Source organism: Anopheles funestus, chromosome 3RL, assembly GCF_943734845.2.
Source record: "Anopheles funestus chromosome 3RL, idAnoFuneDA-416_04, whole genome shotgun sequence".
NCBI lineage: Eukaryota > Metazoa > Arthropoda > Insecta > Diptera > Culicidae > Anopheles > Anopheles funestus.
Window position 1 is genome coordinate 22,716,964 of NC_064599.1, and position 26,739 is coordinate 22,743,702.

At 41.5% G+C, this 26,739-nt stretch overlaps 1 protein-coding gene across 1 annotated transcript in view; it reads left to right on the forward strand.

Annotated features, from left to right (window-relative positions):
• Window positions 1-26,739, forward strand: part of LOC125771996 (uncharacterized) — a 439,681-nt gene that overhangs the window by 278,354 nt on the left and 134,588 nt on the right. The gene's annotated exons all lie outside the window — the stretch shown is intronic.

Genomic DNA, 26,739 nt, shown 5'->3' on the forward strand with positions numbered 1-26,739 from the left:
TCACCTACAACACAAACGCACAGTTTGCCCTCGTTTTTTTTCACCACGAAATGAAAAGGCAATCTAAAATCACTTCTTCTCACTTCTCACCGCTCACACTCAGCGTGAGCCCCGTCTCACTAAGTATGAATTGCAGCAATTTCGTTTCCTTTCTCTTCTCCGACTTGCGCCCTTCACCACCAGGCCTGCTCTTTGATGTTAGCACTTTTCTTCCGTGCCGTCACTTTCCATTCCCTTCGCTAGAAGCGCATACGACACGTTTGCGCCGTACTTCTTTCGTGGTGATTATTTTTACTGCTTTGTAACCCAACTCAACATGCGCACACACAACTTCTTTTCCTTCCAAGAGAACAATACACTGCTTTGTTTTCTTTTTTTCGCCTTTTTTTTGCTGTATTCACACTTCCCTTCTACACAACTTTCGTCGCTACTTAATGCAGGCACATTTCTTCTTTGGATGCAATTTATTACCTTCTCACTTACACACACACACGCACCCAAAAAGGCCTATGCGCTTAAGCTGTACGCTTGTGAAGGCCACAGCTTACAAACATACGCACACACACACACACAAGCGCACATGCGCGCGCAAAAACACCGTTGCTGTATGGTGTTGGAACTGAACACTGTGCGAAAGGGAGAGAACGTTGAAAGAGCTCCCGTAGATCGACGCACAATCGCACACACACACAGACACACCCAAATTAACACAATAGCAGCAACTTGAGTATGCGCGCAGCTAAACACTGTGGAAGGTTTTCCGACGAAATGATCTTGTTTTTCCGTTGCTTCTTCTTCACATCAATTTTTGGGAATTTTCCACTCGGGTTTCACGTATTCCTCATGTGTAATATTATGCAGCTTTGGGACACTTTTTACGCATACACGCACATACAGATTGCAATTTGATTTATATTTTCATTACCATTTGCAAGAATTGATCTGATGTTTTACTTTAATTCGACTTCATTTCTTTTTTTTTCCTTGACGAACCATCTAACACGCCGATCGCGCGCGCATTTTCACACACTTTCCGCTTCCGTTGCTCAAACACACTCAAACGCTAAGGCGTAGATCGTCGTCAACGGAACGACCGCACAACACCGGCTGAGCTAACGAAGAAGAGAAAAAAACACCGCACTAACACCAGCGCAGCTTGCTTCGATCGAGCAAAATTTATGCTTCACCTTTCGCCGCTTGACAAGCTTGCACACATCGGCAAGAGCGAGGGAATACACACGCAACTGGCAAACCGGACGATGGTGTGTGCACACGCACACAGTTACGCGTGCGCGAATGTACCGGTGGTAGATATGGATAGTGATTTCGAAACCGAATCTACGACGCACATCCGAACGGGTCGACGTTTCGAAGAACTCTGCCGATTCGAATTCAACTCAGCACAGCGCACACATCTCGCATCGCGCGTTGCTGATTTACTCCCTGAATGTGTGTGTGTGCGTGAATGTGTATGCACTCGGTTGAGTTTCGTACGTACACAAGCGGCGAGCGTGTACATAAGTGCTGCTCACGATGTATTGCGTTACTCACCACTATGTACTTCGTTCGTTATGTTTGGTGACTTCGTTCGGCAAGTCAGCGCGCGCGTTCGATTGCTCTGAGTGACGACGCAACAAGAGGGTGCAACTACGTCGAATGTACGCGCTATCAAAAATAGTGTAATCACTTTGAACTGACCTTAGTATTTTTTTCTGCTTAGTAATGCTGTTTTTTTTCAACAGAAATATATACACCACTGCACAGAGATCTTTTTATAAGATGCTTTTTTTGTTAATCTCTTTATCTAAAGTCAGTTATTTAAATCTTCTTCCTTTCACAAGAAGACAGCTCAGCCACACAACCGTACCGGCTGAAGCAAACAGAAAAACTGATCCGTTTTCACACCGAAACTATGTACTGCACCGGGAACGCACGCCTGAATCGCACCCATACACCCAGTCAGCACTGCGCTGCACGTCATCACCTTTCTCCCTTCTCACACTAGCGCTCACACTGTTACTCGCACGACATGCATTCAGCCGTTCCCTTTTCTAAACGTTCATTTATTATTCCATCAGCAGTTTGACGATGTCCGCTGGTCCGTTTTCTCCCCCCGAAAGACGGTATCATTCTCTCTCGTTCCAGCGGACATTCTTGCTGCTTCCAGCGGACGCTATAGTACATAATACGAACAGCACGGGCACGAACAAATATAAGTGCTCTCTTGGGATGTTTACCCGTTGCTCCATCTTCCATCTTCCTTTTCCGTGTGCTTTCCCTTTTTGCTTCCACACCTCAAAACATGCTGTACGCACTCAGAGAGTTCCACTTCTTTATATACTTATGCAGCAAACGACGTTTCGTACATAAGCAGGCAGCTCTCACTCAGCAGCTTGGTGTAAATATTCCCCCCAAAAAAAAAGCAATAGCAAAACGGCTCGTGAGTGTATGTGTGAGACACAGGGTTAACATTATAATAAATTAGAAACAGTTGGAAACGGCTTTTTTCCTATAGCATTTATTTTTTTCCCCCTTTCTTCGAGGGGAATGGGTCTGACTGAATGACGGCGGCACATGCGGTGGCCGCACCATGTTTTGTGTACGGAGCTGTTATTGAACGTTGAGAGTATCGCTTTCGCCTGTATTTGTAACCTGCTTTTACATCCAACTGTTTCGACTATATTTACGATCCTTGTGTTTTTTTTTGGTGTGCTTTGCTCTACTCCCTATCAATAAGGTTGTCATTTGGACCATTTATTTTAAGTCTATGTACACTCGGTTTCGCTTATCTTCCGGACAGGCACGGGACAGGCTACATTGCATTGTAAACAGTGTACGGTATTTGCTTAATCGAGTGCACACTGCTAGATAACACCCGGCGTTCCCTTCTATGCCACGGCAATGTAATTCGATTCGTACGCTCATTAGCAGCGAAACGTACAGTTGCTGGAATTCGATAAATTAATCAACATAGTATTGAGAGACTCATGAACGTCAGCATTCGACGTACGCTGGCACCGCCACCATCAGCACCACTACCACCATCGATGATTACCATCGCCACAACCACCACACGCTTAAACGTGTTCTCGTTAGGCCTTCCATGTTCAGGCGAGCCACAGCTGCTCCGTGTCTGTTGTTTGCCTTTCATCTTCCTTTTTTTTGTTGTTGTTGTTGCTTGGTTGGTCGTTTTGTATTCCTTATTTTGTTGCCCATCAGGCACACGCTACAAATCAAACACGGACGGAGCGCTTTACATAACAAGTCACCCGTAACCATTCCGACCAAACCGACCGCACCGACTTCCGCGCCCGTTGTACTACCCATCCGTTCGATATTGGTTAAAACGATTTTATAGCATCGGGACGACTTTTGGCGCCCTATTAACGAGAGCTGTTCGAGAGTCTCCGTTTGCTTCGGGATTCCCTTCCACTGGGTTTTTGTTTCTCTCCACCACAGGGTCTGCTCTAGGCGGAACGTTTCATGTCATCAGCTGCTGAAATCAAAAATTCAGCATCGCCAAAGCAAAGCCGCACAGCAAACGACGCAAATAAAAAGTAAAGAGAGAGCGAGAGAGGGAGGGAGAGGGATAGAGTGGAACAAACAAAAAAAACACAAGAACCGGGCCGCTTGTTTACGCGGCCCACGTTATGCTTGTAGCTTGGGTAGGAAAAATAATCATTTCACTCTTGGTGTGCGTGTGTATATGTGCTTATCCAAATGTGTGCTGTAGCAAAGAATCGCTAGTATATAATAACATATCTGAAGTGTGCTTATTTTTTCCTCCCTTTTTCTTTATTATATTCCCTTAAAACGAAGCAGATTCAACCCCGAGTGAGCGAATGAGAGAGAAAGCTTAGCAGAGAGAGAGTAAAGGTGCGAAAAAGAGAAAGAACGAGTAAAAAATATTTCTGTGCAGCGGAGTAGATACACGAGGAGAAAAATACAATCAAAGCAACTGGGCACGAAGCATTGGTGAATTTCTTCGTTCAGTGAGACTCTCATTTCCATACTCACCACTGACACAAAAACGTGAGCGATGGTGAGCGACTTTACACCTTTAAACGTATATAATTTAGGAAAAGGAATGTGTTTTGAAGGATTTAAATTGTTTTCATTTATTTTATAAAAAATAAATTCATTTTAAAAAAAGATGAATATTTTTTTCGGATGTTGAGCCATTTTTTTTAATTATCTTAATTTTTTTTCTCATTAAATGTTATTTTATGTTGTAACGAAAGTGTGAAGGCAAAATTAAAACACGATATAGCAGCTAAATTTGTAACAGTACATAGCAAAACAAATGAAATAAGAAAACAAATCTATTGCCCCATTTCATTCTTCTTCATCTCTTTGGAAATACGCTAGCGATCACTCACCAATATTTGCAAAATACTCAACACTCACTCAACCTTTCATCGACGAATGCCTTCCCTTTCACTTGCACCCTGCTTTCCATTGCACCCTGCTGGCCCTTTAAAATACATTTCATTTGGCTATATGAAAATGTGCGTACAATTTAACCAGAACACTCAGCCGTAAGAGTCACTCAGTTATGGTACGTTCAGCGAGTGCCCTACAGATGTGTTGGTGTGGTCCGCATACGGAAAGTAAATAAGCCGCGAGGGAAACAACGGCAATCGAAAAAAAACCGAAACCAACCCCAAAAGCATATAACGTTTTGACCGAAATCTAAATGCTTTCAAGACGGTTGAAATTTAACATAGAAAAGGAGTGGAAAAACGTGAATCGCTTCAAACACTACCACCGTTTTATCCCTTCCTTCGTGTAAAAAGGAGCATATTTGACGTGGTGACCGATTTTCTTGTCAACTACATTACCTTTAACTACCATACTACCGTTACATACACACACACCCGTCGTCAGCCAACCCAATTTGTGCACAACCAACATCAACCCCCGACCCTCGCACGTTCTATTTTTTCACACCCTACTTAACCCTCAAACCGTTCTATTCCGATATCAAAAATATGGTTGATTTCTCGAGGGGTTCAATACTAGAATGTTTGCTCTGTTGTGCGAAATTTCCTTCCGTTTGTTAGAAATTTCACTAAACCTCACTCACACACACTCACCTCACTCACTCGTCACCTCGCTACGCGCCTAACGATGGTAAAAATTCCACGAACTGTCAAACGCACCGAACGGATAGGAAGAAGACAATACAAACGCCAAAAAAAAACGCACAAACAAAAGTAGGCCTTTACGCCTTTTTATAGAAACAAAATCCACCAGCAAAGAAACAGCCGCGCCAGGGTTGAGTTTGATCGAGTTTTTGGGGATTTGCTCTTTTAATTTAATTTATTTCGCTATTCTACGCCCGACAAACGTCGCCTGTAGCGTACAAAATACATTTAGCTTAGATAAAATAAAATAAAAACATAAATAACGCTTTAGTGACCAAAAAAAAGGAAAAAAACACAGCGCGACACTTTGCCTGAATCGTTTCCCATCATCGGCAAAAGGTGAAAGTCGTTCCCAATTCCAAAATATCGCGCAAAAACCACGCGCGAAAACCTTTCCCCGTGGTGCCTGACAGGAATGTTTTTGGGGGCCCAAACCCTTCCCGCTCACCGGTTACTCACCGATGACATGTTTTATGGGGAAACTACCCTTTAAGCTTGCTTTATATGGAGGGGGAGGTGGGGGGGTAGGACACTGTGTGAAAACCGCTTGGTGCGTTAGTGTTCCCTTCGTGGGTTCCTGGGCCTTCCCCCTTGAAGAGGAACCAGGGAAAGACAGCCGTATCGAAGCCGTCCTTACGCACCGGGTACGTGCTACGAGTAGCGACCGTTTGCGACCGTCCCGCGACACGCAAACTAAACGGTGCGGAAACATGTCTAAATCTATTCACGAGCCAAACGGCACCAAACCACAAATGTCCGCCGCCGGGTTTTTGGCCACCACCACGCGACAACTAATGCCATTTCGAGCGAAAGGTTGAATAAAAGTCGCATCATTTTGGGTGGTCCAAAAACCGGGGGGGAAGAAGAAATTCCCCCCCCCCCAAAACAACAACAACAACAAGCAAAAAAAGAACACACGCACGTGAATGTCCCCCGAAAGTACGTTCCAAAAATAACGACAAAACGTTGATCCCAGGCTCTAACCTCACGGTGAAAATGCACCAAATGTCCATTCGCTCAAAACCTCGCGTTCAATAAGATGGGAGTTGGGAGGCCACACCGTGGGGCCACGGCCACGTAGCACAATTGTTTCTGCCTGTCCCTGGACGGGACCCTCCTCCGCCCCTCCCACACAACAGTCCCTCCAGCACCAGGAAAAACCGTCAGGTGCATCCATCGCGCGGAAACATCCCAGGGATGGATCGATTGCGGCCACGGCCTACGTACGGCTGTGTACGTACTGGCGATAACCGGGAGGCACGTAGCGCTATCATGATCTCACATCTCAACCGTACCGGTTGTGCGACCGTTGCGTACCAAGTATGGCCAGTTTTTGGAAGCCTCCGCAACAGTCGCAGCAACGCAGACGATTATTGCGACGGACCGCGGAACCGGAAAGTGTGCGTGTGTGTGTGTCTCCCATGTGTCTGCCGCTCGATCCGTGGTGGTTGGTGGTCCCCATCGCGAAGGTTAGCTTTTGTGTCAATTTTGCGCCAACTGCACTGCAGGTGTTTAACAATGGCAATCCAAGCGTCACTGCCACGAAAAACTCAACCGTACTGGGAACTCCAGCTTCCGTCCTAGTCATCGTCGTCGTCATCGATGGCGTTTGGTAAAGACCGTCAACATGCGCGCGTGTGTGTGTGTGTCTGTACTCTATGAGATGGCCCTCCGGCAACGTCAATACGAGATCGGTGCGATTTCATCAAACTCACAGACCATCCCCGGAAAGGATCGGTGGCCATCAACGTTTGACCAGCGCGAGTGCTTCCAGCGGATTGGAAGTTGAGCTTCTTTTTTGATAAAGTGCTGCACGGTCTCTTGCCGTCCAGAACACGCAGGCACACACCTTGGTCTTTAACAGGGACCTTCTCCACCCCCTCCTCCTTCTTTCATCCTCTTTCTAAAGGGGACATACATAAAAAACACAGGGCCACAATCGAGGACACTCGCTATTATTTTGAAAGCAAATTGACTGAAGAGCTTATCGCGAGTGTCTGCGAGTTTTTGACGTTGACCGGTCCTTCCGAGGAACTGCACATCATGCAAACGATGCACGCGAATAAGGGAGTTGGAGTGTGCGTGTCCCTTTTTTTTTTTGCTGTCCGATTTCTCTCCTATCCACGCCCCAAACCATGCTATAGGAAGGACACAAAAGGGGTATAACTGGGGCCAATTTGGATACGAAACGGACCGAACCGGAAGCGCATCATGGATGCACTGGAAATGTTGAAGCATCGGTTAATGCAGCCGGTAAGTGACTTCATTATCGGGACACGATTTCAGCGATTCTGGCGTGGGCGCGGATCGTTCTGACGTTTTTGTGGCGTGGGATAAAACGGTTCCGAAGCATCCGACGGGTGGATCAATTATGAAAACGCATGCAACAAGGTGGTATGACAACTCTGTTTGCTTGCCAACGCGTGCCACATTCCCAATGGGGTCATTTTGTAAAGAATTTAAGGCGTTTATTCTTATGATGGGGGTTTTAGTGGGCAATTTGGTGTGTGAAAATGATATGTTTTCGGTCTGTTGATTGACTAGTGTTTATGGGGTAAGTGAGTTGATTTTTGATGATTGAAGTTATTCAATTCTAAAATTCTATGATAGAAATTCTTTTAGAAATACTTCCTAAATCCTATGCTAATTAGATTTTTTAAAGTATGTTACCATTGAAGATAGAAAAAATATGATAAAAATTGAATATTTCTAAAGAACAATATATCCTTAAATTCCACGTTTATTGAGCATTCCATGAAGGTGGACTTTAACCAGTCGCCGGTAACTTCAGCCATATTAAAGCTAACAAAAGTTACGAATAGTTCATTCTGTTCCTGAACTAAACTACAAGATGCTCCTCAGTTTTGGTCACAAAATCAATTCTCCATTGATCTTTCCTCTCGTGATCTTTTGCTGTATCAAAATACCAGATCTTTTTTTTATCGACGAGTACGAAGTCTCTCCGCTTTTCACAAGCTCCAATCAGGAACAAAAGATTAAGTAACCAGCAAGGGACCTACTCATTAATTATGTTATAGAAAACGTCAACGCTTATCAACTTGATAAGGAACAGTAGGTTTATCTTTAAGAAGATCTTGTCGTCCACCATTAACATCTCCTTCTAGTTGCTTCCTTGCTGTTAAGATAACACCAACCTCGACAGACGGTTTCAAATAACAACGTCCATCTTGTCCAGGTAGTTCAGCATCGTTTGGTATGTTTCTCTGACCTCTCGACGATAAGGTCACTTCACTAACCGTTGTTATGGTTGTTCTCTGTGGATCTCCTCAAGGTTTCTTTTCGATGCTTGTACCTTTCTCCAGAAAGGAATGGAAGTGGAAAATGCCACATCAATGCCGATTTTGCAACAAATAAGAATAGCCTTATAATGTTGAACTTCCATCATTTTCTAATGTATTTTGTGCACAAATTCTTCAACATAAATCAGGACAATAGTATGATAAATGGCTATCAATGCTTTAACATCATCATAAGCATCTAAATCATCGTAGTAAGGACACGCAAGAACATCGAAGTTATCCTCGAAACTCTTAATAATATTTTACTCCAATAATTTCTTCTCTGTTGCCCATCGTTACCGGTTTTAACAGACTGCTTTCTCGGTCCTTTTACTACACAGAAAGCTCATTAAATTTCTCTGCGCGTAAGCAATTGTAGTCGGAAGAAATGCGAAAACATTTCGAATTAAACATCCCATCTGGAGGTGATGAAAATTCACCATCCTCTCTCTTTCTCTTTCTCTCTCTCTCTCTCTGTCCTTGAAAACGTCATTTCAATCGTTTAAGAAATATTTACCCTGGTAGCTAAAGCATTCCCACACCCATCACACCGAATTGTGGACCGATATAATTTAATTTATTATGTTCCCAAAATCTTCCCCTGCGCCAAAGCCTCACTCACTCCGAAGAGGATGAGTGGTGGGAATGTTTCCCGTAAAACTTTCTCAACTGTTTGAAGGAAAATGGGTTTTGGGTGGCTCTTAGCTTTTCGCCACCACGAGGTACGTGGCATATCTTCGCGAACTATTTCTATTTATACATAGTAGCACCCCGGGAAAAACAAAACTTTTCTACCGAATGCGACTAATGAGATATGCCAACATTGCCCCAAAAGTCACTACCCAAGGGGTATGCATATTGCAAAATGCCTTCAGGATGGTTTACACGGCGAATTAAAGTCGTCACGCCAGAAACGGGAACTTTCCAAGCCGCGGTGTGTGTGTGGTCTTCACTACTTCACCAGAAAACGGACGTTCATTAGTCAAAATGTTGTGCAAATTTGGTTCTCCTGCTGTTGCTGCTGCTGCTTGCGATCCACTTTTAGTCCCAGATGTGCGAATTTATGCATACATTTTCCAAGATTTCCTATCCTCATCCCAAAACACTTCTGGTTTGGTGCTCTCCCTTTGTCGCCCTGATCGATGGACGTGGTTGACTGTTATGTACACCCGGGCGGGAAAACAGCTCGTCGTTAATTACGTACGCCCAAGCCGGTTATTCGGTTCCACGCTGAACGACGTAAAGTTTATGTACACATACGCTTCATCATGTTGTATACTGCAATCAGTAGCTACGCTGGCAGCTACCTATCAATAGAATCTTGTACAGCCTGAAATGCAGCCTGGACAGCCTCCGACCCAAATGGAGGCCGTACACACATTTACTACTTGCTTAAAATGATTAGCTTCCGGTTAATGGTACATAATTCTACCGCCCACCAAAAGCGCACCATCACCACTACCCTAAGTGGTGGCCACCCGACTTTTGGGTGGGATAGGTGGTGGTAGTACATTGTCAGCTTGTCAGATTTAACTGCTTTGCTAGAAATCAAATACTATTCTGCGTCTCATACGGCATACTTCTTCGTATATGGAAATGGTTGGTATGGTTTTTGGAATGTATGGAAGAGATCCTTGAGATTCCCAGGAGAAACAACAGGAGTTTTGCAAAAAGCCATCATATTTGCATATGCCACCGAGGTAATAGAATAGAAAAGCTGCCTTAAAACGCTGCCTTTCCACCCCCAAAGTCCCCGAATTTCCCGAACCCCGTTCCCAAGGAGAGACTACACATTGTTCGAACAAAACATTTCGAACTCTCGATGTACCTAGTGCGACTTCCTAGTGCTACGGCCGTGGAAGGGTCTCAGTGAAAGATTATTTGTGCGCTCTGTTGCTTCCAACTGCTTCCCCGGCTTAAGAAGGCAGATTACAGACGTATCCATTTCACGTTGCAAAACGTCTTCATTTGCCGGTGTACGATGTACTGCCATTTCCTTTACTGGCTGCACACAGCTGTAGCTGGTCGTACATGTCTCTTCCGTCTGCAGACAGACATGTCTTTCCAGACACGGCAGACACTAAGGGCAAGACGTCCTCACCGAACCAACGCCACTAACACCCCCTCCCCAAAAACAGGAAGAAGGAAGCGCCTGGTACGCTTGAATGCCTTTTCTTGAGCACCTTAAACACGAGGGTACTGTGCGGAGCCGTGTTTTGCCGATTTCGAGCTGGAAACGTGTTCGTTCGTGTGTCGCTTTTGCACCTTCTGTGTGGTTCCTTTTGTACAAGGGATGACGGATGCCCTGTGCGGATGCAACTCCAAACCGAGTGCTTTGGGATGGGCACGGAGGTTCTTAAAGTATCGCCCATCATGCATCATCATTAGTTTGCCAGTCGGTTTTTCCGTTCTAATTTCATTGTTTAATTATTCTGTCTAGTTTAACCGATCGAGTATCATTGGGAAAGGAGGCGGGATGCGACATGGTGCATGTACAGGATTAAGGACATTCGAGTTGTCAATTGGTTTTCTTGTGCAACAACGTGCGCCTTTTAAGACGAAGACCGGTTCCAGCCGGTAAGGAAGTAATGATCTTGAAAGGTTACAGATAAACCATAAACCACATGATAGAAAGGCATCCTTGAGCACATAAACTGTGTATAAGACACCTTTGTATACCCGGTGGAAGCAACAATTATTATGTATTAGACTGTAAATAACGTTGACGGGTATAATACAACGTTTAATGCGAGCAAAGCTTACGGGAATTCATGGATCTGTGAAACAAGTAAAATGATACTTTTCATCTCAAGACTTCGTAGAGAGCTTTTGTATATCACAGTTGTATCACAATTATTAAGCATTCGGAGAGCTAGAACATGTTGTCTAGGGGAATTGTAGAAACCTTTTCAAATTAAAGACGCCTCACCTAATCATTCGGACAGGAAGAATTCTAAAGTGTCATATCAAAAGCTTGTACATTGGTCATTAGAGTTGCTTCTTTGTATATTTGACTGACTTTTGAAAAAAGTGTATTTTCTGTTCTTAAAATTATTATTTACTCCTGAAAGCTCATGTGGAATAGTGTGTTAAGAATTGGCGTGTTATGAGTTTTTTTTTCTAAATAAGAAAGAATTCAAGTAATTAATATTTTTTTCTTATGACGAAGAATTCGAGGATTCGTGCCAGCCACAACAAGAGAGTTTGATGCATTTTGGAGCGAGAGAAAATACAAATGATTTTCTTTCGTCTAAAAGCTCACTCTTTGCCAGGGCATTCTTTATGAATAAAAAAAAAAGCTCACTCCAAAAGAAGCATTCCATGTGGTGGGATCAGAATGGTATCATATACTATGAGTTACTGTGAGAAAAACATCCACAATTAATCTATTTATAATAAGTTCAATAACTAAAATTTAAAGTGCCGGGATAATGGATTGTAAGACGACGGCACTTGAATAGTTTGGATAGAATATTCTACAAAATTTGTTTTATTGTACAAACGGTACATTATTTAAATAACTTTTTTTTAATTTGTGATAATTCAGTTGAAGGAATTAAAACAACAAATTAAATTATTGGGGACATTAAATGATAACTTTGATTAATGATCATAAGAGATTAATCGGAAAACGAGTAAGTTTGTACAATAACCCACTTTTCCCATTAATGCTTCAAATTTTGGAGAACAACTATTAGATACTTAATTGTAAACTTGGTAAAAGTATTTTCTAAGGTACCAGAAAACAAATAATTTCCTCATCATATTCTCATCAATAAAATTGCGTAAGCTGTTAAACGTTTCATCTCATCGAGTTCATTGACACACCGTTATTGTGTAGCACCTGTATCTATTATGAAGGTTAGTTTAATACATAGCAAATAAGCACATCTAGTGTTGCAGCTTCTCCCGCTTATCTGTACACCTAGCTAAAGGTCATCGTGCCAAAGCTTATCGAAAGCAGTCCCCCATACACACGTGGTACGTTCAGCATCATCGACAAGTGTTTCATTTCACGATCCCGCCGAAGCAATAACGTACGGACGTACCACCTTCTATTAGCAAATTCTCCATAAATCAAGTAAGATATTAATTTTGCGCACCCAGACTGACGACGTGATCCATCAAGGGGTGACGGTCGTCTTTTCCTTTCTACCGGCTTTCGGAAGCAGCCGGACCGTCCGGTAAGGTGTGTCCTTGTGAGGAAAGGTTCAACCAACGAGCAAGGATGGAAGGAAAACATTCCACAGCGTCTTCCGGCCAACGTCTGGCCAAATAAACGTCAAGTTTGGGGATGAGTGAATCGGGTGGCCACGTGAGGAAGACGAGACCAACCAATAAATAACGCACGGTAACGAGACTGTGCTGTTGGTATCGCAAGTGTTTGCGGTTGACCAGTTCTTGCTAGTTCGTTTTATGCTAAACTATATTTGCCGGTTTGTGTGTGTGTGTGTCTGAGGGAGGTTGAAAAACTTTCCCCAGCCATCATACAACTGTAGTGCATGGAGGGAGAAGGCCCAACATTCGGTTCCCAAAACTTCATCATTTGTCTATAAATCATTATTTCATCCCTTCCGTGCTCGAAATAAGGAACTCAGGTTTGGATCATCTTCGTCATAACGAGCGTCACTCGTTGGCCACCTGTCATCCCGTATTTCTGCTCGGCAAGTTTATGAAAACAACAAAGAAGAAAGTGGGAAAAAACACACGACAGTCTAACCAATGAAAGTTTTCCTATGATTTATGAGATATCGTCACAACTGGCGCTCGGTAAGCTTAATGCTCCCTCAGGGAGAGGTGACAATGGAACAAGCCAGCTCTGTCTATTGCTTATCCCGCCCAATCAGGGCTACGGAAGTTGGCAGGCTCCTTAACCTCAGAAAGGATTTTCTTTCGGTAAAAGATTCTTCTCAACAAGTTCTTTGTTAGAAATATCATCATACGGACATTCTTATCTTTATTGCCAACGTCTCTCAGTACAGAAGTTTTTTCGTATTGGTGTGGCCAGCATAAAGTTGTGCTTATGGGTGTGGAAATAAATTTTCATCCGCCTGAATGGGCTCGCGGATTTCGCACCGAGTAATTCAATAATGGTTTCGAAATTAAGGTGGAAAATTAAATTCTCTTCATTTTGTTGGGAGAAAAAGCCCGAGAAATGTAGACCATTTGCATGACGAAATTTACGACAAAACACCACCTTAAAATTGAAAGTGTTTATTGCTGAATATTGGCAGAAAGTTGTGCAAATATTTTCTTGCTTTTCTTGGTGTCAATACCAAGTGTTGGAGGAGAAAAAGTTTTGTTCCGAAAAAAAAAATTCCAATCTACATCGAAAGAGCAATGATAAAAGTCTGAAGAATAAATACACACGATGCACATAAGCGTCTTTTAGTGAAAAGACTTTTCCTCTTCACTCCACAGCACGACACACGAGAGTTATGAGTTTTAATATGTAGCCAAACTTTCCACGCTGATCTTAATTCTAGCCTCGAAGGAAAATTGTGGAAACTTTGGCGCGACAAAAATGGGAAAGAAAAGCTACCCAATTCCCTGGCGTCAGCTGTCTTGGCTGTGGGAAAGGTTCTGTGATCTTTTCTTCATTTCATCTCACCTGTCTCATTCGCTCGTTCATTATCGCTTATTCGCTCATACTCACGGCTAATGTGTTCTCCCTTGGTTTGGTCTTGTGGAGTTTCAGGCCACAAAAATGTGCTTTAATAAAATCATTTTCCCGCTCCCCATAGTACCTTTGAAGGAAGACAAGTGCGCGCGCGTCTGTTTGACCAGATTTTATCCCATAATTCGGCAAACTTTCCTCCGCACTTGCCCCACAGAAAGTGGGTGGACAGGAGCAACAAAATAAAAAAAACAAGCTAGAAACCCCAAAACACTTCATGCATAACGTCCGGACCGAAAAACCGGATACATTAGATCCATAAAGCAAATGTTGGCAAATAATCCCTCGCGTGAGCTCTCCGGTGAGGTGAATAATTGAGCACTTCCGTAAGCTGCTTTTGCGTTGCGTTGCTACAATTTTTGCATTTTTCCTTTACTCCTCCCCAGCATCGAATTGTGTTTTCATATCATGGGTTTTTCTTTTCCTCTGCTTTGTTTTTCAGTTTTCCACAATCGCTCTTGCAATTGCAATCAAATTTTATGAACTGCATTAGCTGCTATGTTTTGCTGCGCCATTTTCCCTACCGTTTTTCCACGTCCAGGGCGTTGTTTTCCTGCAACGATTTATTATTGATGCGACAACCTTGCTTTCTCGCTGCCTCTGAGAACGGGCGTGCTCCAGCTTCCCCGGATGGACCGGTGTGCAAAAGTGGTCGGAATTGGGATTTATTTGTATTTATTACTTTAGCTAACTGCTTATGTCCATTTCACTTAGCGGTGGTGTTTGTTTTGCTGTCACTCCTGCCCGACAAGTGTTGGTATAAAAAATGGAGTTTCAAACGCTTTATTGTTATTGCCACCATTTGCAAATACACATTGTGTTATTTGGGTTTGTTCTTTGTTGTGGAGAAAATTAATGAGCACATTAAAGAAGGTAACAAAATGTATACGACTAGGACAGTTTAACTTTGTTCCGGTTCTATTTCGTTCGGGTTTTATTGGCTTATGAAGCTTCATTAAAGAGTGGTATACACTCAAAGGCTTAAACTAAAGATCATTTTAGCAATTTTAAACACGAAAAAACAACAAGTGTTTTGTACTCACTGTCGATTCATCAAATATTTATCAGAAGCCGAAAGATAAAAAATAATATTAAACAAGATATTTTAAAGTACAGCTATAAATTTATCACAAAATGTTGTTTAAAATCTAAACTCGGTTTCTTGACTGAAAACTTTTCATTATTTTCCCTGTCTTTAAGAACCCCCTTTCAAGAACAAGTTAACTACCTGTACAAAGAACATTCGATGGAAATGTCAATTGAATTGCTTCTCAAGCTTTCTACTCAAAGCTTTGTACTAGCATTTAAGTATGAATTTATGTGGTTTAGAATTTTTTTACCTCTAAACATCATTATTATTTGCGAACTTGCACAGGCTAGCTGCATAAATAAATGTGCTTTATTAATGTTGATATTGTGAAAAATTGTCAAAATATAACATTTGTTAGAAAATAAAAATTATAAAAAGGTTATACCACAAAAACAGACTTTTCATAAAGATCATTAATTTTTGTTTATAATGGCAAATGGCAAAACATGTGTCAAACAAATCATTTACACTTTTTCGATGATTTATTGTACAATAATATCAATTGACAAGCTTCCATTTCTACGCCCTTTATCATAAAAAACACGTCCCATTCGGTTCGAAGTTTATTGAACCATTTTACGCCTCAATAAAACACAATTTTTCCTCCAACTGAGCTCTCGATGTTTCGTCCACAATTTCTCTTTTGCTGCGATTAAATATTCATCTTTGCTATCGAACGTTGAAGCAAAATGACACTACAGGAAAAAAACACACTCAAAACTCAGTCTGCACGCTAAACGAAGCATAAACTGAACCAAAATTCAAAATCAATAATGCAACATACACCGCCCAACGAACACACACAAACGGTACAGAAAACTGGTGGTGGTCCCCTCCGTGCAACTATTGCGTGTGACCCATTGCAACAGCATCTTGTCTGCTGTCTGCACCTTACGCCGCGCATAGCTTCAATCTGCCCGTGGAAATAGTTTTCCCCGGTTGAAAGTTTTCCCATTTTGCATGTCGCATAATTAGAAGTGTGCAAGATATGGATGCGGCTGCAAATCTGGCAGAGCCACCGGCAACAGCCATCAACCACCAAATAGACACGTCATAATTGTGCTCAAACAAAACTTTTCCCCAAAAACCCGGATGGTAGTGCACCACTGTCGGTATGCTGTTTAGGACGGGATTGTAAAGAACCAGGGCAGGAAAAGGTAAACCACAATCTATGGACAAACACACATGCACAAGGACAGAGAGAAAGAGAGAAAGAGTCAGAGGACAAAGTTGCAAATGCTTAACGGGTTTTGCGTTACGTTGCAAATATTGAAATGCCTGCAAAGTTTTAATATATTCCCAGGGACAACAACGCCCGAGTGACGTCTTGTGAGGGGAATATGTTTTTGAGCGTGGCATCATGTCGACCAAAAAAAAACTCATCCAGACGGGTGCACTAGTTCTCTGTAGCTTATGTCGACCGGAGAAGAGAAGCCATGATTAAAGCGATCCAGAGACGGATACAATTCCTGAGGTTTTAGACAAAAGCCACGATCACGGTGTTTCGTTGAGGTGATCAGAAGCTGGTTGACACCATAACAAGAAAAAACCACACCAGACTTCGTGACTTATTAGAATCATAAAGGACAGGCTGCTAAAGGCAAGTAGTGAAATAAAACAATACAACTTGTCGGAAGACATTCGTTTCCTCTGTTTTTTGTGCGTACAATGCTACATCCTTTGAGTGGTATGTAAATTTAGAGCTTTTTTTTTTTGGAAATCCAAAACTTGTTTGTTTAAGCCACAACAAGAACAAGCTTTTGGAAAAAATAAAATAAAACAAAAAGAAAAAAAACGACATGCCGCAAGCTTTTGAACTTGATCCTTTATCTTGCTTTAAGGTTTATATGAAAGGTGAAAATAAGAACCGTTTTTGTGTTGTAAAATTTTAAGTTTTTTTTTACTGTAACAAAAACATCTTCACTATGAAAAAAATCTCTCTTTTTGTTTGGTGGTGGTGGTGGTTTGAAAATAAATGAAACTCTAGACTGCCAAAAAAAGCCAGAGGGCGGACTTTTGCTGAGGACAACATTTCCGGTGGCTATGGAACATTTTGCCACACTGGAGAGGCTGGTGAAGAACAAACAAACCATCCCAGACCCAGAGTGAACCGTGAACAAGCTCAACAAAATCTAAATTTTTTTCGTTTGTTGTATATAAAAAAATGTACAAACATAAAACCAAACAACTAAAACGAGAGGAATGTTTCGTCAAAAAAAAAAACAACTAAATGCTTGAATGAACAATTTTCAGCAAAGAAACTTTTGGTCTTTCGAGCTCCGTGGACTTGGTTTGGAACATTTCCACCGGAGGTTTTGTGTAGTCTTCGTCTTGGTTCCCTTTTTTTGCTTGCAGCCAGTGCTTTTTCCGGCTGTTTTTCCTTCATCTTTCGCGTACCATATGGTACCGCGTGGTGACAAATCGCGAACAAGTGAGAAACGCTACAACACGTACAATAGTGCACGCGCAAGTGACCGGACGGTTAGCTGGCCGAAGAGTTTTCCCGGTCATGCAGGACCGAAGTTTGTCATTTGGGAGCATTTTTTTTTGTGTGTGGTTTTACTTTTCGTTTTGTTAATATTACTCGCGGAAAACTCGTTACCGGCGCCATGTTTTTTTATTCTTTTCTCGTTTGCTTGTTGTTGTACGCGAATAGTGGGTCTGTTGGTGCTATGAATAATGAATTGCGGTGATCACTCGCTTCCAGAGATATGGCGTGGCGACAGTTCGGGCCAGCAAAGCTGAAATTAAAAGGATTAAAAAAATCGCCTTCCAACGACGGACAATGGATGATCGGTGCCTGACAGAGCGGTGTGGCATCGGAGGCTTTTGACAGGTCGTGCGTTAATTTGAGTCATAACAATGTTTACATTGCAGGCAGCCGTCGTACCCGGCTGCAGCACTATTTCATGTGTCTTTTTTTAGTAAAAAAAAAAGAGAAAAAGAAAGAGCGAAAACTGAGAAATAAAACAAACAAAATGCAATCAAAACGAACTAAATGAGAAGTGAAAAGATGCGTGAGTTAGAAAAAAAATTGAGAAAGATTCTCGGAATTGCAATTGAAATTTAAAAATAGTATCTACTCTGGATAAATAGGGATTGGTGAGAAAAAAAAGAGAACCGAGAGAACTCAAACCCACGCAATAATAATGACGCCCTGTGACACATTTGAATTTGTAGATAATTTGTTCCATTTGGTTCCCTGTTTCCCTGTTGCGGTGAAGAAAAGGTTTCTCACCACACTCGTTCGGGTTTTTGGCCTGCTCGCCCTCGTATATACCCTTAACAAGCGGACGACGAACCCCTGGTTAAAGTGCAAGAGAGGCGAGATAACCTTATAAGGAATCGAAACCGAAAAAAGAGGAAAGCGAGAAACCTGGAAGGAACTAAAAACGAGGTTTGTTATCTGTAATGGATGGATTTATCTTTCCAACGGCATTGAGTCACAAAAATTTGTGGGCTTTATGCTCGTTGTGTGACTGTGTTTGGGTGTGTGTGTATGTCCGCGAGAACCTTCTTCCATTGGTATCGCATAACAGGCACACATACCACAAACAGGCCATCAAGATGCAGGCCAGGCCAAGATAGAAAGGGAATTAATATTCCATAAACTAAATCTTCGTCCTTCGTTCTTTTGTTCGCTTCGCTTCCATTTATGCCACCCGGTGTTTCGATCCACCCCGGAGAAACCTGCCCTTCATCTATACTACCATTCTGGGTACAGGGTGATACGTACACCGGCAGGGCAAAAATAAATTGCACATAAATAATGCATCAATTAAAACTTCTTCGGTTGTCGCTGTTTCTCCCGTTTCCACATGTTCCGCTTTTGCTGCATCACATCGTATTTTTTTTATTCTTCTCCGTTTGCTACACTTTTTATCGAGCGAAACGAGGAGAAAAAACACAGCAAAACAGCTCTTTCGTACTAAGGTGGTGTTTTCAAAGTTTCAAATGGAATTGCAAGTGGCAGAACTTGTTTATATTTTTTTTCTCCCACCTACCTGAAAGTTGTCCTCCATTTGATCATTGAATTGTTAAGTTTGAAGTTTGTTGTTTTCGGTATAATCAATCCGGCGGATCAAAAGGCGGTAAATTTGTTGGGCCATACTTTTTTGATGTTTTTCCTTGTTCCGAAATTGTGCTAAAAGAAAGGATTTTTTTAAATGTTTTATCAACTAGCAATGAAGGAGATTCTTGTACACCACGTAATAAGAAACTTTGTATCTTTTTGCAAAATTTTGTATTCTATTTTAATCATTTAAGTGATATTTCAACAATAGCTTCAAACCTGAGAAGAGCCTGAGCAAGGCCAAAGCGAGGCGTAATTTAATTTAAAATTTCATCAGTCAAATCTTTATCAAATGAAGCACCCTGTTGCGGACGCGTTCCACGGCCTACTGCAAACAGGATGTCAATTTTCGGTCCCCTTCGGTGCAATCCAGAGTCCCCTTCTCGTCCCCTTCTCTTCCCCTCACCCTTTACAAACCCCCTCGCGTTCGTTCGGGAGTGTAAACATCCTTTAGCGCCCTCGCGAGTCACCCCGTGAATGACTATCTCTTGCTCTACACAACTTTGTACCACGGTTATGATCTCGCAGGAACTCGCTTCTCACTCTAGGCGCTCACCCTTGCGTACGGTTTATGTTTTTACACTTCCGTTCCATATCAGCAAGCGGGGCCAACATATACGCACGAACGAACTGGCTGGCTACTCGCACACACAAACACACGTACAGGCCCGCGGCATTTCAAAAACTTCCCTTGTGCACACACACACACCGGCACGAAATTCGGTTCCGGAGTTGGGTTCTTCCTCATTCATGAATTCTTTTCCCTCTTTTTTTCCTGGGGGTTGTTGTTTGCCCAAACTCATCCTTTTCCCTTTTTCTCACACACGCATAACGAAAGGAGAATGCAAACAGGATGTTACTGGGTTCTCGCTCACACTCCCAAACCCGTGCTGCTAGGCACTGTTGGATGGGTTCTGTACTTTTTTGATCGTAATTACATTACATATTAAATGAAGCACCCCCGTTGATGTTGCGGTAACATGTGCCGGTAACATGCACCGCTTGTCTCTACCGATGTATGCGTGTGCACATCCTGCGGGCGTTAAGGGTCCTGATCTTGACAGCTGATACCGTTATACCAACGGTGTAGGTGGAGCATAAATTGGCGAAGTGTTTCCCAAGCGCCGGTACAGAGTGTGGACTCTAAAAAAGAACTCACAAAGAACATGGTTTGGAAATATTTTGGAGGAAATTTTAATATATTACGGAAAAGGAAGTATGTGTATCTGCGTGGGGGTGTGGTGTAAGAGGATTGATAACAATTTGCTAGATTGAAAATTAGGCAGATTTGTTGGATGTGTCGTAGGTGTATAGCAGAGAGGATATGCGGGAAGTAGCAGACAATTGCATTTAAATAAACTTTAGTACGCTTCTCCTTCCAATATTGGATGCTGGGTTTGGTGTGGAAAATAAACGATAAACTTTGCCAAAGCCTAGACAAGTGAAGTTACACATGCAAATTTTGAATATAGGTATGGTTCGGAGCATGGAAGAGATTGACTGAGAATTCAATTCAGTTTTATACTTATGATTACGTGCAATGTAGTAAAAGGTGGAGTAAGCTAACTTTAAGAAATCCTTGGAAAACAAATTGTCAAATACATTTAAGAAATCAATTCAATTCAATTTGCAAAATAAATTGATGACGATAAAGATGAGACAAATTGTCTGGAACTGTCTGGTCTTTATTGAAAATAGTACCTTTCTTAATAACTAAAATTTGGTTAAAAGAAAATTAATCTAACATCAATACGGCCAGACCGTTCTACACGAATAAAAAAAAAAAATACATTCAATGTTGGTTGATATATCAGAATTTTTTTAGCAGTTTGCATATCGAATCTGGTCTAAGTCATTTGATGTAGTAATCTTGAAGCAAAAAAAGGCAAGCAAATTAATTATACTTTTCTTATATTAACATAATATTTAGAAGTTTAATCTGTTCGATTTTAGAGTTTGGTTTCGCAGAAAGGCGCTCTTTGAATTAATATTGTATAAAATGAATTGGAAATTATGTCTGAGGTAGAAATGGAAGGCCGTACATAGCAAATAGTTTAAATACCCAAGAAATAAAAAATATATCATTAACAAAGATTAAGAAACTCCTAATAGTCGACTCCATGGCATGGTAATCTTTGGTTAGTATGCTAGTTCCAGGCATTCAAGAACTTGACGAAAAGAATCTTTTCGTTGCATCGAATGATCAAATTATTGCATTTGATAAAGTCAAAGTTACATTATGTTTATAACAATAAAAGAGTTTAAAGAATAGACAGTAAAGTACTGCAAAATAATGTGTCTGAATGTATAATGTCGGTCTTCGGAACTCACGAAGGATAGGATAGGCAGCCATTTTGTAAGGCCAACATCGCTCAATGAACTTAAATGGGCAGAAAAAGAATACGTTGAAAAGAAAATTAAAACATAATTTTTAATTATTAATTAATTTTAATTTTAAATTAATTAAAAAGTCCTTGATAACTAAAGACGTAAATCATTTCGGCGATTCGTTCGACGATGGATTACCGATACAACTTAGTAAAATGCTGGAATATCTAAGTATCTCCTCTAAACTCTCAACCAATTTAGGTTGTTTAAATACCAACCAATTGTGTTAGTTCATTAAAATTTATGTACAAATTTCTATCAATCGATCGTTTCGCATCGAGGCACAAACAGTGCACCGTCAGGTGATCGGTTCCGCCCTGGCGAAGGCGTAGTTCCTTCTACAGTTCATAACTTTACCACAATTGCCGGGGTTTTCCCCGCTTAGCTTTCCCATGCCCTGGATCCTGGGTCGTAAAAATAGCTCCCTCGCTTGCAACGACCTAAAGTCGACCACAACAATAGAGTGTTTCCGTAGCACGCGCACACTTACCACCAGGCGGCAGTTCCGGCGACTGACGACTTGATGGATGATAGTAATTTCGACAGGTTCACGATTTTACCTTTCCGACCGTGTACCGCAAACCAGCGCGCCCGAGTGTACTGCTGCTGCTGCTGCTGCTGCTGGCGGTGGTGCATTAGTAATGAAGGCGTAAATATATATCGATTTCCCACCAACCAGCCACCAACCGGCCTACACCGCAGCGGACCCGCAGATGGAGCGAAACCCCTAGAACGTAAAACCATTTCCCCCAGGGAGACGGGATATCCTTATGTTAAGTAGCAGCAGATGGTTCGCTTCTTACCCGCAGCCACCTGTGTCACACATACGTGTACGTGTTTCTATATGCACACTTGCACACGTTCTCATCGGGTTTGCCAATGTATTGCAAGGCATTCGTGTCCACCACGAACTTCTTCATATTAGGTCCGGTAGCCGCTTCCGTCGCCTGCAGGCGGTTTATGATTAAATTGAAGTATGCATTTATGAGCGCCGAGATATTCGCACAATGTTGCCATTGTCGATGATAAATGGCTGTATCTGCTTTGCATAATTATTAATCTGCAATGCATGCATTATTTTAATTGTCCCACCGTTTGGCATTACCTCTCGCAAGAACTTAATGCGTCAAGACTATCGCACTCTACCGATGGAACGGCATCAGTCTTCTCGGTCTTCTGTGAGTGGAATTTGTGATTCCACGTACGGTTGGAAGGTTGATGCATTCGTTTTAAAGCACATTCGTTTTCGTGGTAGGAAGGGAGCGACAATTTGAATCACTTTAAAGGATAGCGACGAAGTGCTGGACTGGAATGATCATGGGAAAATTTTGAAAAAAGAAGATATTCTTCATCAGCGTCATAGTGAGGTATCGTAACTAAACATTAATTTTTAGAATAGTTTTCACTTCAGCATTTTCACAATAAACGATGGTTGGTTTAAACTGTGTAGTTTAAAACAAAGCATGAATCATAATATACAAATTGCTCAGAATACACAAAGTATGGACCCTGAAAGATTCATTAGAAGAATCAATGGCAAATAAGTTGTTAAACATATGAAGTAAGATTTTTCTTAGATTATGAACATTTTTTTCTTAAGACAGCAAAAAATATTTAATGTAAACCATGGAAAAAACATATTATAATGGATTGCCGATAATCCATTCATCATTTATTTGGTCTATAATTGGCCTCATTTATTCAAAATAATTAGCCAAATGGTTATATGAGTTGGGCGGCCCGGTGATGCATGTGACAAACGGCGCCAGTCCACACGGCCGGACCGGGTTCAAATCCCATCCGGACCGTCCCCCCGTAGCAAGGACTGACTATCCGGCTACGTGGTAAAATAAGTCTAGTAAGCCAGAAATGGCCGGCGTGACCTGTAAGGTCGTTAAGCCAAGAAGAAGAAGAAGTTATACGAATAGTTAACTACAAAGCTAACTCAAGAAATACTCAGATAGGGTTACATATTTCTAAAATATTTTTTAGATTAAATGATGTAAAAACCCGTTAAAAAAACAATAAAAAAATAGGTGTGGTTAAAAGGTATAAAAAACAAAATAAAAAGTTAATTGTGATACAGTTGTTGTTGCGCTTACATTAAAGTAAAATATTTAATAACACTTTTAAATTAAAACATATTAATGTTGGTGTTTTTCATCATGATCATTCAAAAAGCTTATAATTATCTCTTCTATTTAAATTATAATCCAACCTCCACCGAAAATGCATTGAAATAAATCGAGTGAATCGAGAGAAATGAGAATAGCTTAATGCTTATAAATACATCCTCTAAGCGCATCACATTTCGCAATAGATTGCGTCCATTTAGTGAATACCGTACTCGGTATCGGACAGATCGGCATACCCGTGGCATTCGATAGTGCGCGGTAGTCTGGTGTCGGTGTGTTTGCCCGAAAATCCCATCACCCCAAATCGAGCGGAACAAAGAGCATCATACTCATGCTCCTGGGCATGCCAGGTTTCGGTTTAATGAAGTTTTAAACGGATCGTACCACGGTTGCATCGTACCATTGGTAGCAAAAGCACAAGCTACACAATTACGGTCGGGTGTTGCAAAAAGCCGTTTAAGGAATCTGTCTCCGAAAATGGAAATCCTCGAGATACCGCGCGAGACGAGATGTGTCAGTCGTGCGAACAAATTTCTCATGTCATGTCATCGATGAAGGTTGCAATTCTTTTTTTTTCCCCCCGTGTGGTTCGATTCACGGGTAAGGAGGAAGTAATGTTTCCGGTTGGTCGGATATCGCGATTCACTCTTTCGATGCGAAAGTCGAAGGATCGTTTGTGAAGGCAAGCTTATCCGGTGAACTGGCGCGATGTGCCGACATTGATTGGTATGTCTTACTATGTGAAGAGTATCTCGGCTTCATTTCCATTCAATGCAATCCCACTTCGGAACGGTCATTCAAGCGTTCTTCACTATTCAGCTCGGGTTTGCTATTCAGATTCGGAAACGGTGAATTGGCTTTGCTAGCGGTCATACAAAGAGTGCGAGCGAGTTGGTTCGTTAACCAAAATGAAGAAGCTGAAATTAAAAGAGGAGAAAGAATAATGGATAAAAGGTACTTTCAGATGAACGAGAAGCTTAGAGCCAATGATTGAGAAAAGCGATACTCGGTACGAGATTAGGGAATAATTTGAATTCATCTCATCCTTTCTCTTCAGCTTTAGTGAGTTGAATTTCGTGAGTTTTTTTATTGGTCAAACGACCTGAAGCACATGTGACTGATGTATTCCAAAAAGTTAAAGCGATGTATGCTCACTCTAAGAATATGGTGATATTTTCACCATCAAACATTAACACCGCTTAACAATTTGCCAACCAACATGACTTACGTAGGGGTGGTGTACAGGTAGGGGATTGAATTTTTGAAGTCATCCAAAACTTCACCTATCTTGGGTTAATGGTCATCACAGACAACAACATTGATTTTGAGATAGACATTATGGTGCTGACTGTTATCTGGCCTTTCTACAGAGAAGTAGAGGAAGTTTTTTTTCTCTACTTAAAACTCCTATCGCTACGATCGAATTATATAGAAGTGTACTCACAAACGCCTCTGAGACATCGACTCTATCCAAAACTGATTAAATTCATTAAGACCCTTTCATGAGGAAGATGCTACAATGAGGAGCTCTAGGAATTGTACGATGACTCTCACTATCAGCGAATATTAGCTAGTACAGTGAATTAGACTTGCCAAGCTTCGGTGGACTGGTCTTGTTATTCGAATGGCACCGGACGACCTAGTCCTCCACATGGATTCAAATGGCATTTGCTAAGAACCAGTTTAATATACGTGACTTTCAAGCTTTTTTTTGTATGCCGTGGCAGAAACCTTTCATAAGAACCGAGTGTTACGTAGTTAGAAAACAGGAACACTATATGGGTACTGACGGATTCTTACCGGCTAAAACTACCTCATACTTTTACTACCTCTTCAAGATTACCAATTTGGGTATTATTTTCAGAGTGTAGATAATAGTCTTATAAGTCAACAAGAGACGTCTAGGGGCCGCACTTATTTACCGTTTGAGCTAATGAAACTTCTGTTTCTTTAGTAAAAGTTTCCAAAGAGAATTAACTTGTTCCCATATGACAAATGTCCAACAGAAATGAAGTGCCGACATTCGAAGAAGACGTGCGTCGTTGTCTAGCGTACATCCGGACATTCAAGGCATTGTGACATCCTGATAGACTTGTCCGCAAGGTAACCATGAAAGAATACTTGTTCCATTTACAACTGTGATGTGCTGAAACTCAACATCCTCAAAAAGACCACACGGCCACCTCAGGAATGAGCTGACGAGTCCAAACACCTTGTGGAGATACATTCATTTTTTTGCGGAAAATAATTCATAGCGATTTCCAAGCTTATTCAATTGTATATTACGAATCAATTTTTTTCTATGAAGATATATGGTTTACAACCTATATCCGTAATAGGAACGCTTGTGGTGAAATGACAGGAACAGTACAGTCATATTGGGGACATTTTATGGCATCTTTGAATTTAGAATTTCAACGATTTTTCTCCTGTGTTTTTGATTAGAAAAAAGTTCCTGTATTAGAGTCTTCAAGGTTCTAAATAACTTCTAGTATCAAACAATAGTACTCTAGAACCTTTTTTAAAGCCAACTCCGTACAATGATGGCATATTATAGCTAAAATCGTGTCATCTACCAATTATGTTAAAAAATAAATAAAATTAATTGAAAAGTAAAACATCAAGGAAAGTTGTGCTGGTTAAATTCCAGTAGATAAGTGAATGGGAAAAAAGAACAAGAAAATAAAAACGCAACTCCAACCATCCACCCTTTTGCGGGACCTTGAGGTGGAATTGAAACCCATCACGACGGTGTATGATTCGCACGGTACGCCGTTAAGGTCGTTGCGCGTCCATATCACGTTATATGAGACGTGTCAGAGGTGTGTATTTTTTCCCTGTACTTCACGTTACTCGTTTTTGTACTCTCTTACTACTCCTTTCTTCCCCTTCCCTTTTTGGGGATAAATAGTGGGTGAAGCGAACGAGTAA